Here is a 17,325-nt window from a genome sequence, read left to right on the forward strand (position 1 = left end):
TGAAATATCCCAAGCTCCTAAAACAGTACTTAGCACATAGCAGATGGTCAATAAATACTGAATGAATGAATGAATGAATGAATGGGGCAATCCAAGGTCATAGCAAGTGAGGGGTGCAGTGTTTTCATCAGGTCCTGCCACTGCTCTTAGAGCTTTTCTGTGATGTCCTCTGGGGCTGCCTAGGCTCTCAATGGGACCATCTGTGATCCCCCAGCCATTGTGGGGTTGACTCAACACAAAATTATGAGATCTCAATTTTGTCGTTGTTACTTCTGACTTCTCCTTTTCTCTCCTTCCCCAACCCCAAAGCCGCCCTTCACCCTAATGTGCTTCCCCCATGTGGCAAACATTCCCCTCTTGTGTGGCAGAGGCAGGGCGCTGTGGCACAAAGAGCACCAAGCAGGAGTCCTTAGAAAAGCCACTTCCCTCTCTGGGTCTGTTCCCACCTCTGTGACTCCCACGATCTCTGAGACTCTTGGTGGCTCCCATATCATCCATCAGTCTCTTTATATCATCACCCCGGGAATCTAGGTTGAGATCATGGCCTTTTCTCTGATGGAAGAATGTGTGGCTTTTTCCCATGGGGAATAGAGAAGAAAAGTATTTTCAGGTCTGAGGTTGTTCAGTCTGGGAACTAAAAAAAACTGGGTTTAAACTTAAAGCTGCCACGTCCTAGTAGCTCGAGGACCCTGGCAATTTGCTTCAGTTTTCTGAGTTTCAGTTTTCTCCACTGTGAAACAGGTTGAGTAATATCTTCTTCAGAGGTTTGTGGGCAGAGTAAATTAAAAGATGCACGCAGAGCACTTTGCATGTTACCCGACTCATCAAAAGTGTTCCAAAAATAGTGGCTGTTATGAGCCTCTGAGCCCCGAGTGGATTCCTGCAGGTACAGATGGGTGGGGGGCAGCGGGAGGAGGGAGGATTTCTGGAGTCCTCTCTACGCAGCAGGTGTGGACCTGGGTGCTGCGTGCAGCTGTTGCAGACCTGGTTCCACGGGTCGAGGCTGTGCCTATTTTGCAGACACCAGTTCCTGATGTCTAGATAGGGCTCCAGGGCCCTTATCTCCCCATCTCAGAGACTGAGCCCAGAAGTTTGAGTCACAGAAAGCACTGGAAGGTCCCTGGGAAAGCCATCTGGGCCAGGAGGACAGAGAAGATGTTTCCCCATATGTTTAGTTTATTGAAATATTGTGCTTGTCATTTATAGCTGCAAAACAAATAACTCCTAAAACATAATGGCTTAAAACAACAAACGTTTATTATCTCACACGGTTTCTGAGAGTCTGGAATCAGGAGGCTGCTTAGCTGGGTGGCCCGCTTCAAGGTCTCACAGGAGTTTGTAGTCAAGAAGTCAGCCAAGGCTGTAGACACGTGAAGGCTTTAACTGGGGCTGAAGGATCCGCTCACAGCAAGCTCACTCACACAGCTGTTGGCAGGAGGATTCAGTTCCTTGCCACGTTGACTTCTCCACAGGGATGCTCAAGACATGGCCTCCTCTAGAACAAGCCATCTGAGAAAGAGAGAGGGAGACCAAAATGGAACCACAGCATCTTTCATAACCTAATCTTAGAAGTGACACACCATCACTTCCATCAAATTCTATTGGCCGCACAGACCCACCCGATACAATATGGGAGCGGGGATTACACAGAGGCCTGCACACCAGGAGGCAGGGGTCACTGGAGGCATTTTGAATGCTGCCCGGCTCAGGTGTAATTTACATATGATGAAATTCACAGATCTTAGGAGTACAGTTTGATCAGTTTCAACAATCAGATATTCTCGGGTAACCCACACTCCTACCAAGGTTTAGAACGTTTCCATCACCTCAGGACATTCCTCATCCTCAGAACATTCCTTAGAACACCCATCACCTCATGCCACTTCCCGGTCATTCCTCCATCACCCCAAGCAACTGGTAATCTTATTTCTACCTGTAGATAACTCACAGTCTTACCTGGTCTGGAACGCCATAAAAATGGAATCACACAGTCTGTACTCTTGTGTCTGGCTTCTTTTGTTCTGCATGATGCTTATGAAGTTCCTCTGTGCTGTTGTGGGTATTAATGGTTCGTCCCTTTTTATTTTTGAGTTAGCCCCTCTCACCTTTGCGTAATTCTTACCCATATTCCATGCACCCTATAACCCGACATCTGGCAGTTAACTCCTCATGTTTCTCCTTCTACTAGACTATGACCTGCACGAGGGCAGAGCCTGTATCTCATTTATTTCTGGGTCCCCAACATGAGCTCAGTGCCTGGCAGGCAGCAGGTGCTGGGAGCTGGGAAGTGCAGCGTAATGGGAAGTCGGGGTCGGCAGGGAGTGGAGGGGCAGGGCAGGCCGGACACTGTCCGGAGACCTGTTCGATGGGGCCAGAAATCATGCCAAGACCCAGCATCCACAGGCCCCATGAGCTCAGAGAGATCGACAGCCAGAGGTTCCAGGATAGAGAGGGGGTTCCAGTCCAACAAACACAGAGGGGAAGTGAGTCCAGGGCTGTCACCCTGGAGGTCACCCTCTCGCCGCTGAAAAACTCGCTGACTAGGGACAGGCCTGAAACGAAAGTAAAACGAGTCCTTCTGCTCTTGTTTCTCCTCCCCTTTCACCCAAACAGTACACCTGAGAACTAGCCCCAACTCTCAGGCAGGGGTTTACAGCCCTGGCCTCACTTGAGTACCTCCTTCCATCTCCCTTACTCCTCACACCAGCCTCACCCTTGGCCGGAGCCCTGAGGAGACCAGGGCTAAGTCTCGAACACCAGTGGGCTTTCTGGAATCCCAGGACCCCTAGAGCATGGACCTAAGGGTCAGAGCTGGTGCCGAGTTCCTGCTCTACCACTTTCTGATTGTGTGACCTTGGTCAGATTACTTCCTCCTCTGTAAAATGGGATCATAATTCCTAGCTGGTAGGGTGAGCACAGGACTGACTGGGGTTAAGTGCTGGGTGCAGTGGCTGGCAGAGAAAGGATGGTGTGGCTTAGTTTTTCGAGGTGCCAGGTATGACTTTGCCCATTTATTCAGAAAGGTACAATTAGCACCAGAATCCAGAGCAGAGAACAAAAGGCACCGAGTACTTCACCTTCCCTCCCCTCAGGGCTTGATAGGAAGTACCGTGCCAGCAGAACCAGCTCCACTGTCAGGGCTCAGGGGGTGTCCCCCACGAAAAGAAGCCACCTGTCCCTCTCTCCCCGAGGGGCAGAGCAGGGGCCAATGGATTAGTTCCTCTCTCTGAGGCAGGGCAGGTGTGTCCACCTGGATTTTGCCAAGATGGCCACCATAGTATCTCCCGTCCCACTTGTTCTTCTGCAATGTGACCTTATCACTGCTCCATCCAGAGGACCTGTGAAATCCCCTCCCCTCGAATCTAGGCTGGCCTTGGTGACTCGCTTGTAACAATCGAATGCCACAGAAGTTACCCCGCATGACTTCCTCAGGAGAGGCCACAAGGAAGCTTACAACTCCTTCCTTGGTGTACTGGAAAGCTCACTTGATGGACTCTCCCTCTCTTGAGACACTCCCTCCCAGAGAAGTCTTTACCGGGTACTTTACCAGGAGAAGCCAAGCCACATGGTCAGGCCACATGTAGGCCCTCCAGGTGACATTGCCAGCTGAGCCTTCCAGTCATCGCAGCTCAGGCACCAGCCACGTGTGTGAAGTAGTGTCCATGCGATTCCAGCCTCCAGCCATTCGAGTTTTCCCACGTAGGGCCCAGGAATCATAGAGCAGCCTATTAGCCGTCTATCGCTGCGTAACAAATTACCCCAAAATGTCACAGCTTAAAGCAACAAACATTTATCATCTTACACAGTTTCTAACGGTCAGGAATTCAAGAGCAGCATATCTGGGTGTTTCTGACTCAGAGTCTCACAGGAAGTTGCAGTCAAGCTGTTGGCCAGGGCTGTAGTCAACCAAGACTTTCTCTAGGGCTAGAGGAGCCACTTCCAAGCTCATTCACACGGCCGTGGGCAGAAAGCCTCAGTTCCTCTCCAGATGGGCCTCTCCATATACGAGTGTCCTCAGGACATGGCAGCTGCCTCCCCAAGAGTGAGTGCTCCAAGAGAAGCAGAAGCCACAATATCTTTTATAAGCTCGACTCCAAAGTGAGATACTATCACTTCTGCCAGATTCTATTGGCCAGAGAGACCAACCCTGATGCAAAGTGGGAGGGGACGACACAAGAGCATGAATATGAGGAGGCAGGGGTCATTGGGAGCCATGTTGGGGGCTGCCTACCGCAAGCAGAGTCCAGTCGTCCCCCCTGGGCCCTGTCAAATTCACGACCCACAAAACCCATGAGCATCATAGAGCAGTGGTTGTTTTATGCTGTGAAGTTTGGGGTGGTCTGTTACACAGCTTTAGATAACCAGAGCAGCACTGAGTTATTCATCCAGTTGGGGTGCCACCAGGGGGCGTCTGACCTCTCATTCCCGGTTGATACCAGCTGAGCCACTGCGCTTGCTGACCTGCCCTGGTACTACTGAAAAAGGAGAAAGGGCACTGGAGAGAGAAGGCCGAGGATGTGACCAGGTGGAGAATGGGCAAGAAGAGGAAGAAAGACTAATTCTGCAATGTCCACAGGCCCCGAGTTTGGGGCTGCAGAGGGTAGAAGGGATGGGGGCAGCAGGCCTGCCTGCGGCCACCAGCAGAAGGAAAGCTGTTTGGCATCGAGCCTTTTGTCAGTACGGCCTGTGGGTGATAACGTCTACAGATAACGAGCTGAGCAGCTGTGATGACCAAGAGGAGAGGAACACAGCCATCTCACAAGCTGTAAAGAAGGGATCAGCCAAGGGCCAGGGGACACCTCCAGAGACAAGGCATTTTTCTGCTTCTTGTTCCTCCCTACCAGACAGCAGGGAAGAGAGGGCAGATGACGCCCATCCTCCCGCCACAAGTCCTGCCTCCTGGGACTTTGAATCCAGTAGGAGATTGACCTTTGAAAATAGAAAGAGCTAAAAAAAACCCCAAAATTGTCCCTTTTGAAACAACATGGATAGACCTTGAGGGTATTATGTTAAGTGAAATATGCCAGACAGAGAAAGGCAAACACAGTGTGATCATTCATATGTGGAAGACAAACAAACACATGGATAAAGAGAGCAGATTAGTGGTTACCAGAGGGGAAGAGGGTGGGCAAGTGGGCGAAAGGGGCAAGTGGGCACAAATGTATGGTGGCAGATAAAAACTAGCCTATTGGTGGTGAGCACGATGCAGTCTATACGGAAACTGACACACAATAATGTGCACCTGAAATTACACACTGTTATAAACCAGTATGACCTCAATAAAATAAAAAAAATAAAACAAAATAAAGAAAAGAAAATGGAAAGACCAAGTTAATGCCTGAAACAAGAGACTGCATTAATAACTAAAAATGACTGAAAGTTTTGACACCAGCTAGAGATGTCATTGAGGGAATCAAGTGTCCATCAGGAAGGGGGGAATGTCAGATTACAGTTGGTATAAGTTGTTTTTTTTTTAACAGTATGATATTAACCTTTAAATATGAATATTCCTCAATCAAGCTAGTTCCAGGAGCCATTATTATTATTGTCTTTGACTCCTCCTGTTTCACCTCATTGATTCACTCACTCACTCTCTCCTCTTCCACCTCATATGTTCACTCACCAATAAGCACTCATTGTATGCCAGGCTCTGTGCTACGCACAACACAATGGTAAGTACAGTAAATTAGAAGTATAGTCAACTGGCCACAGTGACCTGTCCATTCAACTTCTAAATATCTCCTAAGACTTTGTCCACTTCCCCACCCGAGATGTCTCTGCCTTGGTTCAGGGCCCAATAGCTCTCATTTGAATTATTTCCTTGCCTCTGATCTCTTACCATCTAGTCCCTTCTCCACCCTTCCCAAGAAAGATCTTTCCAAAAGACAAATAGGTTTGTCACTCCCTGTTGAAGACGGCTAGTTGCCCCCCAGCATCCATCCTTCCTTTACTAATAGAACCTCTGCCTTTTAGCTAAGCACATTTCTGGCCAGAATAGAAACTATATTTCCCAGCACCCTGGCTATTAGTGAGAGCCATGTGACTAAATTCTGGGCAGTGCAATGTGAATGAAAGTGACATGTGCAGGTCTAGGTTATGCCTTTAAAGGGCAGGGGTGTGTCCTCCATGCCCCCTTTACTCCTCCCTGCTGGATAAAATGCAGAAGTGATAGTAGGAGCTGGAACTGCCCTCTTGGAACACAAGAAGGAAGTGTCTGTTGAAGACGTCAAGGAATGAGCCAGAAGGAGCCAGGGTCCTTGTGATTGTGATGACTGTGGAGCTGCCAGGCCCACTCTGGCTTTGCCTACCCAGGTTTTGACATAAGCAAGAAGTAAACTTCTATCTTGTTTAAGCCATTGTTATTTTGGGGGGGGGGGGGTCTTTGTTATAGTAGTTGAGCCTGTTTCCTAGCTAATAAACACCAAAACTCAAAACTCTTCTCATAGCTCCTACCATCTTCAGGTTAAGTCCAAATACCTAAACCCAGCACCTAGGACCCTTCAAGAAATAGCCCCTGTCAGCCTAGTCTGTCACCTTATCCCTTCCTTCTCTTTAGTTTCAACTGTATGCTTTAGTCATACCAAACTACTTACACTTACCAAATGCAATAAGCTGATTCATGCTTCCAGGCCTTTGCTTAAACTATTTCCTCTGCCTGGAATGCCCTTCCTTCTTCTTCTTCGCTGCCTCCCTTCTGCTCATCCTTCAGGATTCAGTTCTGGAGTCACATCCTCATAAAGTTATCCCAAAACGCCCTTCTCCCCCTGCCCCAGATTAGGTTACCTGCCCCTGCTACGTGCTCCCTTAGCATTCTGTGTTTATTTCTCTCATACCTGTTAGACTATAACTTCAGGAGGGCAGAATAGTTCCAGTCTGGTTTACACTAAACACCCAGTTTCTTGTATATCAGGAGCGCTCAATAAATGTGCACCAGATGAATGAATAACTAAATTAACCAACCGACCTCATTTATCACACTGGGTCGTCGCCCTCTGCTCACTCGTCTGTCTGACGTCTGAGTTCCCTGACACAGGGACCACAGAGTCTGACTGCCAGGCATCTTAGGTGCTCAATAAATGTTGTTCTAGGAGCATTTGCACCCCAGTGCCCTCTGGTCTGCATCATCACTTTCCAGTGGAACTTCTGGTTCATTCCACAAGGATTTCGTCACAGGCAGCGTCCAAAGCGCGGCACTTCCCAACTGAGTGCATATTTATTGCTGTTAACATCATAAGCCTTTCCTCGGAAGGCTGGCGGTGTGTATGGAAATCAGCTTTTGGTCACAATGACCTCAAAACAGAGGCTGAAAGGCTCTGCTTGTTCAGGTGGCTTGAGCTTAGCCAATTCTTTAGAAAACCGCATCTCAGCGTTGTGGTTTGTGTGGCAAAGGGACAGGAAGCATGTTACAGACACTGGGAAGTGGGTGCCAGGTCAGGCGGGATTGTGAAGCGCGAGAAGGGCACGGAGGAAGGGGTGCACTCTGGCAGGTGGGAGGTGGTTGGTCTGTGGAGGTAATTGGCACTCAATAGCCACAGTCTTGGCCCACTTGGCAAAAGCCTCCTGTCCAGCCCCTTTATTCCAACTCCACTGAGGGACAGTCAGTTAGGATGGGCTAGGTTTTGCTACAGTAAGAAACAACCAGGGAAATCTCAGTAGCTTAAGACAACAAAACAAATTCCTCACTCGTACTAGATGCTCATTTGAAAAACTAGGGGTCTCTCTTCAAAGCAGCCTCTCAGAGACCCAGGGCGATGAAGGCTCCACCTCAACACGGGCTTCCATGACTGCAGAGGCAGGAAAGAGAGAGCGTATGAATCCTGAGCTGGCTCTCCAAAGCTTCTGCCCTGAAGAGGCATGCATGTCACTTCTGCTCACATTACATCGGCCAAAGCAAGTCATATGCTCTTGCCTAAGTCCAACAGGGAAAGGCTAGGTAATAGGGAGGAACATCAAATATTTGTGAAAAACAGTAATCTACCACAAAAGAAAATGCTGGGCGGTGGGAGCTTTCACGAACTGTATGATTTCAGGTGAGCCAGTTAACCATGCTGGGACTCAGTTTTCCCATTCTTATTATTAAATAATAATTCTCCTTGTTAAATAAGAACAGTAGTTGCTCTGACAAAGCAAGAGTATTGTGATGACAGTGAGATTGTATGTAGAGAGCTGAATACAGGGCCTGGTATAAATACTTGCTCAATAAATGGTAACTTTTTCAAACTAAATTATGGATAACCGTGATTGCCAAAAGGCAAGATGGAAATGGAGCCCCGTGGCCATTTCCTTCACTGAGGCTGGAACAGGGAGAACCCCAGAGCTGCCATTTCTCTCCCTCTTTCTCTCTCATACAGGCAGCAGCTGGGTTCAGGGACTGCTGCCCTGGCCTAAGAAGGCCTGGGGTTCTATTTGGCCTCTGTGGACACCAGCAGGCCAAATCGGCCTCTTGGCCTGCTTTGGTTCTTGACAGCCAAGGCCAACGTAGCCTATGAAACAGGGCCGTGAATGTGGCCAGCCAGGCTCTCTGACCATCAGCATTGGATTTGGAGGTGCAGGGAGAGAGCTCAGGCAGACGGAAGCCTGGCCCTCCTACACCTGAGAAATTGACTCTGGGATGTGTATTTTGCACCAGTTACTTATACCTTAAGAGCAGGCAGGCAAGTAACTGGCTCCTATCTGAGCAGTAAGGAGGAACCAGGAGGGAACCAGACTCCCCAGAATGGGAGGTGGGAGCTTATTGCACCCAGCAGAACCCTCCTTCCGTAGGGCAGCAGCCCCTCACATCTCAGCGTGCAACTTTGGCAGGCCTGAGCCACCTGCCCCTCCATCTGGAGCATGTGTATTGTCTCCCACTTGGTGGACTCCAAATAGATGAGTTTCCGTACCCAGGGCCATTACAGAAAGTTGGCATTCTTTAATTCTGCTGATGTTGCTCAGTTAATCACATCACTATTGTGATGGGATACCCAAGCCATGTCAAAAGTTTGCATTCTAGAGCAATTCCTCTGGGGGCAATGTGGAGGAGAAGCTAGCCAGGGAGTGGTTGCTATAATCCTGCTGAGGAAGGGTAGCGTGAGCCGGGATGTCCCCAGCAGGAGGGATGGAAAGAGGGAGGTAGACATGAGAGGTGTTAAGGAGATAGGAAGAATGAGTGGAACGTGCTGACCACTTGGACCTGGGAGAGGTGAGGAGGGAAAGGAAAGTCAGGCTGACTCCTAGGACTGATCTAGGAAAGAATTTTAAAATTTGGCACCAAAAGTAACTTGAACCAAAATCTGACCTGAAAGACATTCTGGTTTGGAAGATACAGGACTCTATAATCTTTATATATCTATGGTATATTTACTGCAGAAATATTAACATATTTTGTCACATGGGGCTGCCCCGTATCACCTGTGTCTAAAGTCTAAAAGAATTCCAAATTCTGAGTCACATCTGCTTTTAGAACAGTAGTAGCAGCAGCTAACCATTGCACCAGGCTCCTCCCAAGAGGGTGTAAGAGGATGCCCTTGTTCCCATTTGCTTTCCAGTCATCAGTCTACAGAGGTCCCAGCTGAGAACTCCTTGCACCCGCCTCAGGGCCCCTGCTAGTCCACCAGACACCCGTGCCCACTGCCCCCTAACCCACACTGGGCAACGACACATTCTGCTGCTCCCTGCAGCACACTGGGTCATGAGGGGAGACATGGGGGTGTCTTGGATCCTTGGCCTTGCCCTATATCCTGGGGTAAGGGTGGGGCTCTGAGATCCTGTGATTTCTTGGGCCCTCCCCACTGCTCTCCTGCCCCCAGAAAAGTAACAGATCCTCTTCTGCTCTAGGATTTCCCACACCCGCCTGGGAAACCTGGCATTATCACTCCCTATGCCACCCACCCTCAGAGTAGGGAGGGGCAAGCCCCGTGCCCCCTTCTCAGTGACCCATAGTAGCTCAGCGCTCTGCCTTCCCTCAGACTCTCTTCTCCTCTCTAGGCAAAGGTGTCTAGTTTCTGGCAGTGGAGAACCGACTGTTTCTTTTATTTTTCTTTTCATTGGGCTAGGACCTCAGCTTTTAGAACCCTCAAATGGACTCTTTCTCTTTCATTCTTGGCCTTCTCTAGCATCATCCCTGGCCTGGAGCATGAAGGTAGAAAAACCATAGTTGCAGAAAGAGATCGGTTAATATCAAAAATGACATCCAGGCCCACCGATAAACACACTGCCTCTTTCAAGAAGACACCTTGCCTTCCACTTGGCTACCCCTCAGGTTACCAGCTTGCCGGTCTCCCTCCTTCCCCAGGACAGCCTCAAGAATGAGGGATCTCAGCTCACAACCTTGCCCACCTCAATCAACCCCCCCACCCCAGCCTCCATCTGAAACTGCTCCCTTGTTAAAGGTCATGGACAAACTTGAGGCCAACTCAAGAGGCTTTTCTCAGTTCTCATCTTGGACTCCTTCATGAAGGCATTGCATTATTGCTCACAAATATTCGCTGCCCCTCCTACTGGGGCCCTCCCAGTGGGAGAAGTGTATCCCATTGGTTGCAGTTTGGCCATGAGACTTGCTTTGGCAAGTAACATGGGACATGTGGCACTTCCATGACCTGCGACATTTCTGGGCAGAAGCTTTAAGGACTAACATCATTGTCCTTTTCCAGTGCTGTGCTAGTAAATGTTTAACAACTGGCTCTCTAAGGGGCAAAAAGTATCTGCCAATTTCCATAGTATAAATCCTCCCACCGTGACTGATTTCAAGCTATCAATGTGACATCATTGAGCGTGGGGCTGGGCAGAGTTGTGCACTATTGGCTCTCACTAGCGTAAGCCAACTCCACACACGTGTGTATCATTTCCCTCTCCCTTGAGAGCAACGTTGTTCTAGACAGGGGCTGCCCCTTCAGCCAGCATCCCCGACAAACAGCAGGACCATAGCTGACCTGCAGCTGACATGTAACATTTTCTGTAAGCTGATATTTTGGGTTTACATCACTGCAGCATAACTTAGCTGAAGCTGACTAACATACTTCCTGAAACTCTTTGACTTTGGTACTACCCCTCCTTATGATTTCAATCAACAAACATCGATCAGTGCCCACTACATACGAGAGACAATGAGGCACAGTGGTTAACAGTATGGGCTGGAGAGCCAGACCACCTGCATCTGTACCCAGCTCTGACATTTACTAGCCATAACCCTGGGCAAATTACTTAACCTGTCAGTTCTTCCATTTCTTCATCTGTAAAATGGGATTAATAATAGCACCTACCTCCTCAAGTTGTCATGCAGATTAAATGATTTACTATGTGTAAAGCATTGAGCGCCATGCCTGGTGCTTCACCATCAAATGCCAGCTTTCATTATGACCACTAGCTGCCAGGCCCCATGCTAGCGGCAGAAGATCCAGTCAAGGTCGCCCCGCTCTCGGAGAGTTCACTCACAGTCTGGGGCAGGAGACAGATATAAAAGCAGAAAATCACAATAAATCATGACCAGTGCAAGAAAAGAAGGGCGTGGTGTGGGAGCCAGAGCATTAGGACACCTAACTCAGAGTGAGGCTGTGGGTCGAGCACCGAGGAAGACTTCACAGAGAAGGAGATATTTAAACTGGACTTTAGGGGCCAGCTCCGTGGCCGAGTGGTTAAGTTCGCGCGCTCCACCACGGTGGCCCAGGGTTCGGATCCTGGGCGCCGACATGGCACTGCTCGTCAGGCCACGTTGAGGCGGCGTCCCACATCCCACAACTAGAAGGACGTGCAACTAACATATACAACTGGGGGGGGGGGGGTTGGGGAGATAAAAGCACAAAGAAAAAAAAATTGGCAACAGTTGTTAGCCCAGGTGCCAATCTTTTGAAAAAAAAAAAGGAAGATTGGCAACAGTTGTTAGCCCAGGTGCCAATCATTAAAAAAAAATAAAAAAACAAAAAACTGGACTTTAAAGGATGAGTGGGAGTTTTCCAGATGAAGAAGGGAATGGTGAGTAGAATGAAATTTCAAATTTTCCTCTTAACTCTTTTTTTTTTTTTTGGAGGAAGATTAGCCCTGAGCTAACATCTGCCACCAATCTTCCTCTTTTTGCTGAGGAAGACTGGCCCTGAGCTAACGTCCGTGCCCATTTTCCTCTACTTTGTGTGTGGGACGCCTGCCACAGCATGGCTTGGCAAACGGTGTGTAGGTCTGCACCCAGGATCTGAACCGGCAAACCCCGGGCCACCAAAGCGGAACGTGCAAACTTAACTGCTGCACCACTGGGCTGGCCCCTCCTCTTAATTCTTTAATCATTCTCTGACTCCTTTGCTGGCACATCTTCCCCCTCAAGTGCTGGTTCCCCACATTTAGTCTTCATTCTCCTACTCTCTACCCTCTCCTAGGACAAACTCATTGGCCATGGTTTTGACGCAGGCAGTAATAGTTAACACTTACTGAGTGCTTACTGTGAGTAAGGCGCTATGCGAAATACTTCATGCCCATTATCTAATCTGATATTCACTATGATCCTGTGAGACCAGTGTCATCATCCTCACTTTGCAAAGAGAAACTGAGGCCCAGAGGGGTTAGGTGACTTGCAGTGTCACAGGGGTACTTTCAGCGGCAGGTACCAGAATACCCAAATAAATGTGGCTTGAAGAGCAGGGGTTTATCTCCCATCACAAGAAGTCTAGAGGAAGGTGATACCCAGGTTGTTTCAGTCAGCAGCTCAGTGATGTCAGACTCTGGGTCAGCTTCTCTCTGAGTCTCTTGGCTCTCTCCTCATGGTCCCAAGATGGCTGCTAGACTAAACGTTGCATCCTCCTTCAACATTCAAAGGCAGGCAGGAAGGAAGCTTTTCCTCCTAGGCATCTCTCCTTTTACTGGAGGGGAAAGCCTTCCCTGGAAGCACCCCGGAAAACTCCCCATAGGTCCCTCCCTCCTTGCCCTCTTCTTTCTTCCGTTGTCCGCTCAAGTTATAACTCCAGCCGGGCTGACCCTCTCTCAGCTCTGTACCAGTCAGGGTTCTCAGTGGCTAACCTAAACAGTGAAGGAATTTACTGAATAATATGGGGTGCTCATGAATTCCAAACATGGATGGGAACCAAAAGCAATTAGTCTAGGAACACAAGCAAAGCCACGGCACAGGAAACATCTGGTTGGACAGCCACTGCCGGCCATTGGCACCCACTGCTGCTGGACTCTCCCCTCCTCTCCGAAAACAGGCCGTGCTACTTCGCCTCTCTCCCTCAAAGGTCAAAGTCCTGGGCAGGAAGGTCCCACTAGTTGGGCCTGGTCATGTGCTCCCTTCCCAGTTGCCAGGAAGGCAGGCAAGATTCCACCCTTTCAGCTCCTGTAGGGTGAGACAGGGCTGTTTCCCGCAAGCCCTTGGCAGTATAGAATTTCCACGACATCAGAGAGGCATCCCTCTACTGAGTACCACAGTTCCCCTCAACTTGTCGTAGTCTCTCTTGCCTCCAGCCCTTTGCACGCCCTGTTCTCTTTGTCCCCTTGCTCTTTGCTAGGCAATTCCTTCTCATCTTTGAGGTTTCATCTCTCTTAGATGTCACTGCCCCTCAAATCCAGGCTAGGTGCCCCTCCATTGTATTTCCACCACAGCCTGTACCTTCCCCAGCTCAGCCTCCATCACTGTACTGAAACCGCCATCTTACTTGCCTTTTTCCCCACTTGACTGCAAGTTCTATCATGGTGGATACCCTGCCTTCTCTCTTCACCACTAGATCCCTAGCACCAAGCACAATACCGGGAACATAGTATGTGCTTACTGAATGTATATTGAATGAATCAATTAAAGAACGAGTGAGATGAATATTGATGGCACCACCATCCCCCTGCTCACCTTGCCCCAAGACTTGGACATTCTTATCCCCATCTGGTCTGTTGTCAGGTCCCATTAATTCTACCTCCATAGTCCGGTCCCTCATTACCTTTCTCCAGGACATTTGCAATAGCTCCCTGCAGTGGACATCTGTCGTTTCTCCATGCCCAATAGCTCTCCCCTTCTTATTTTGGAAACTGTCTTTATTCGCTTTTGGGGAACTACTTTTCCCATTCCTTGCAGAGTGAGGGAACTGTGGATCAAGGTACTCTCCACTTTTGCCAGGAGGTGAACATGAGATCCAAGCCAAGCCAGGACTCTGAATCTTGAGTAGAATTACATAGATACAGAAAACAGTTGAGCTGAGTCAGTCCAATCACAGCATCCATGAGAAATTGTTGGGTTTTGGAGTATCCTCACCCAAGTTTAGAACCAAATGAGAGAGAGCTACAGAAGTAGGGCAGAGGGAGATCAAAATACCACCTTTAATACTGACGAAGCTGATAGAAATGTACTTTCAGGTCTGAAGGACAAGTGGGCTTACTAATCCTGAACCCCCAAATTAATCTTCTCCACTAAGTGGCAGGCAGTGTTGGAAAACCATAGTCTTCCCTGCGAAGGTCAGACTCTGGGAAATTTAGAGCGTGGAGGAAGAGAGCAAAAAAAACATGGCTCTTGTGGACAGGCAGATCTGAAACAGAAAGAGGGAGGAAGAGCTGTGTTGACCTCCATTCACTCTCCCTAAACTCCCCCATCAGATAAGTCTCTCCTCCTCCTTTGGGGAGGACCGATGAGTGAGGGGGTAAGTCAAGAAGCAAGAGTATTGCTCTAAAAGGGGTCCCTCCACGTGGAAAAAGCCAGAGAAGGGACCAAATATTCCCCTCAGCCCTGTCCACTTGCTTCTGACATCTGGATTACTCCAAGCAGCTCTGGCTCTTATCTTTCCCGAGGCTGCTCGTTGTACAACTGTGTCCTCCCAATGAATTCCTTTCTCACTTAATGTAGCCAGAGTCTGTTTCCATGTGTTAGTTTCTACTGCTGCTGTAACAAATTATCACCAATTTGGTGGCTTAGAGCAGCATAAATCTATTAGCTCACAATTCTGGAGGTCAGAAGTCCAAATGATTCTTATGGGGCTAAAATCAAGATGTCAGCAGGAGGTGTGTTCCTTCTGGAAGCTCTAAGGGAGAATCTCTTTCCTTGCTTTTCCAGCTTCAGAGGCCGCCATCATTTCTTGACTTGTGGTCCCCAGTCAGCAATCACACCACTCTGACCTCTGCTTGTGTCATTGCGTCTCCTTCTCTGGCTCTCCTGCCTCCCTCTCACCCTTATGAGGACATTTGTGATTATAACGGGCCCATCCAGATAATCCAGGATAATCTGTCCATCTCACAATCCTTAACTTAATCACATCTGCAAAGTCCCTTTTGCCATGTAAGGGAACATGGTCACAAGTTCCAGGGATGTGGACATCTTTGGCGGCAGGGGGAGGGGAATTATTCTGCCTGCAACCAAACACTGGCAGAAATAGTTCCTAGCTTGTCTGTAGTCATCTCTTTCTCTCCTCTCCAGTGTGTCCTGCAAGCAATCTTTATAAAATGTGCATCTGGTCATGACTGTCCTTCCTAAGAAACTTCCAGAATCCCCAAAGCCCAAGGAACAAAATCCACAGCACACCCTACTCTCTCTCACCTCTGATGGTTTGCTCTGAAATGTCCTGGCTGAAAAGTCCCCTATCCCAAAGCCAAATGCTCTGTATCCTTCAAGGACCTTCTCTTTCACAGACACCTCCATGATCCCTCTAGCTGGAACCAGCCGCACTGTGAGTCCCACGCCTGCAGAAACTGCCTGTCTTGTCGCCCGGCAGTGCTGGGCACCAGCCAGTCAGACAGACCTGAGCTCAAATCTTCTCAGCCACAAGCTAACTTCTCTGTGCCTTAGTTTCCCCTATTTAAAAAAAAAAAAAGCAGAAAATAAAGTACTTACCTCTTATACAGTTTGCTGCGAGAATTAAATGAGACAATGTATGTAAAGTGCTTAGCACAGTGCTGGCACCCAGTACCCAATAATAGGTAGATGGTAGCAGCTATTATTAAAAATTAGTAGTTAAGTGAATAAATGAATGAGGTATTCCCTCCTTCCCCTGGGCTGTCAATATCTCCTTTGTGGGCCTTAGTATGCCCCAAAGACTAGGACATTTAAGAAATTGAATGAATAAACTTTAGATTTTGTATATTTATATGTGGTCCTAGTTGTTTTCCTTCCCGGGGCGTCCATGCTTGGTCAGAATCACTGTAGGGACTGGTGGTAGAAGGAGAAGGCTTCTCTATGTCCCTTGCCTGGTGCCCCGGGAACAGCAAACCTCGATAAACTCTGATCTTCTTGGATCAAAGCAAACTTTGGCCACATAGAGGCATCTGTCAGAGCAAATACTCTTGCTCCCCACCCTCACCCCCACCCCCACAAACCCCATGCTCTCTGGGGCACCAACTTGTCATCTCCAGTGTTAACTGTGATGCTGCTACTGTGTGACTTTAGGCTGGTCACTACATATCTTCCTGGAAAATAGGGGTGACCATCCCTCCTGCCTTCAAGGTCAGGCACCTTGTAGAACTCCAGTGTGGAGATGAGGAAGGAATGTTAACTTCTTCTATGAGGTAAAATAGAAGAGACCGAGCTGAAGGGATAGCAAATTCCTTACCAGGATGGAGAAAATGAGTTGCTCTGAGCCTGTGGGGAAACATAATTCTTTCATAATCACACTCTCCACAAAAGGTCCAATGGGGCCGTTGGGGCAGGTCTTGCCAAGGACTCAGGGCTTGCTTCATAGGGGGTGTGGAGGAAACTTTCACACACCAAAAAGCTGCAGAAACTATTTGCCTGTCCAAGAGACAGTCAGCTCTTTTGAGAAAAACTACCTTTTCCTGACTTAAAAGGTCATTTTCTTATTATAAAGTAATATCTGTTTATTACAGAATTCATCATAGAACTTTTTGAAATTATAAAAATGCACAGAGAAGGGGAGAAGTTCCTGTAGTCACACTATACAGAGATCATCACTTGAAACTATCAAACAAAATTGGGATTTTGTTGTAACTGTTTGGTGAATATTTTCCCACGTTATTAAAAATCTTAAACAATGGCAGGATACAAGTATAAAAGTTTGTTGCAATTTATTTAACCAATCTCTCATTGCTGAACATTTGGGATATTGCCTTAGTTTTTTGGTTGGTTTGTTTTGGGCTTTTTGGCTGTTATAAGTGCTACAATTAATATCTTTGTCACACAACTTTTTCAGCACACCCTTGATTATGTCCTTTGAATTCTTGCAAGTGGCATTGCTGGACCAAAGGATATTTGATACATATTGTCAATTTGCTTTCGAAGACTAATTTCACCCACTTACACTCCCGCGGGCAATTTCATAGGACTTACCGGAGTTTCCGGTGTCATTAACTGTCAAAGCCTAACTAGAACTCCCAGCGGAGCCTCTCCCCGGGCTCCACGTTTTCCCGCCCACTCCGCACACCCGCCGTGAGCCCCAC

General features: G+C 48.3%; 1 long non-coding RNA gene across 4 annotated transcripts; it reads right to left on the minus strand.

Annotated features, from left to right (window-relative positions):
* Positions 1-1,239: 1,239 nt before the first annotated feature.
* Positions 1,240-17,292, minus strand: LOC106829032 (uncharacterized). Of its 4 annotated transcripts, none has more exons than XR_006527760.2 (4): positions 17,216-17,292; positions 11,241-11,415; positions 3,548-3,742; positions 1,240-1,509 (listed from the first exon to the last, which is right to left on the minus strand). It is a non-coding gene; the product is annotated as an uncharacterized lncRNA (long non-coding RNA). The 4 variants fall into 4 exon arrangements; XR_011503774.1 differs by lacking the exon at positions 17,216-17,292 and adding an exon at positions 16,482-16,555; XR_011503773.1 differs by lacking the exons at positions 11,241-11,415; positions 17,216-17,292 and adding exons at positions 1,957-2,050; positions 6,600-6,827.
* Between the last annotated feature and the right edge of the window lie 33 nt (positions 17,293-17,325).

This window comes from Equus asinus, chromosome 5 (genome assembly GCF_041296235.1).
Source record: "Equus asinus isolate D_3611 breed Donkey chromosome 5, EquAss-T2T_v2, whole genome shotgun sequence".
In the NCBI taxonomy this organism is placed as follows: domain Eukaryota; kingdom Metazoa; phylum Chordata; class Mammalia; order Perissodactyla; family Equidae; genus Equus; species Equus asinus.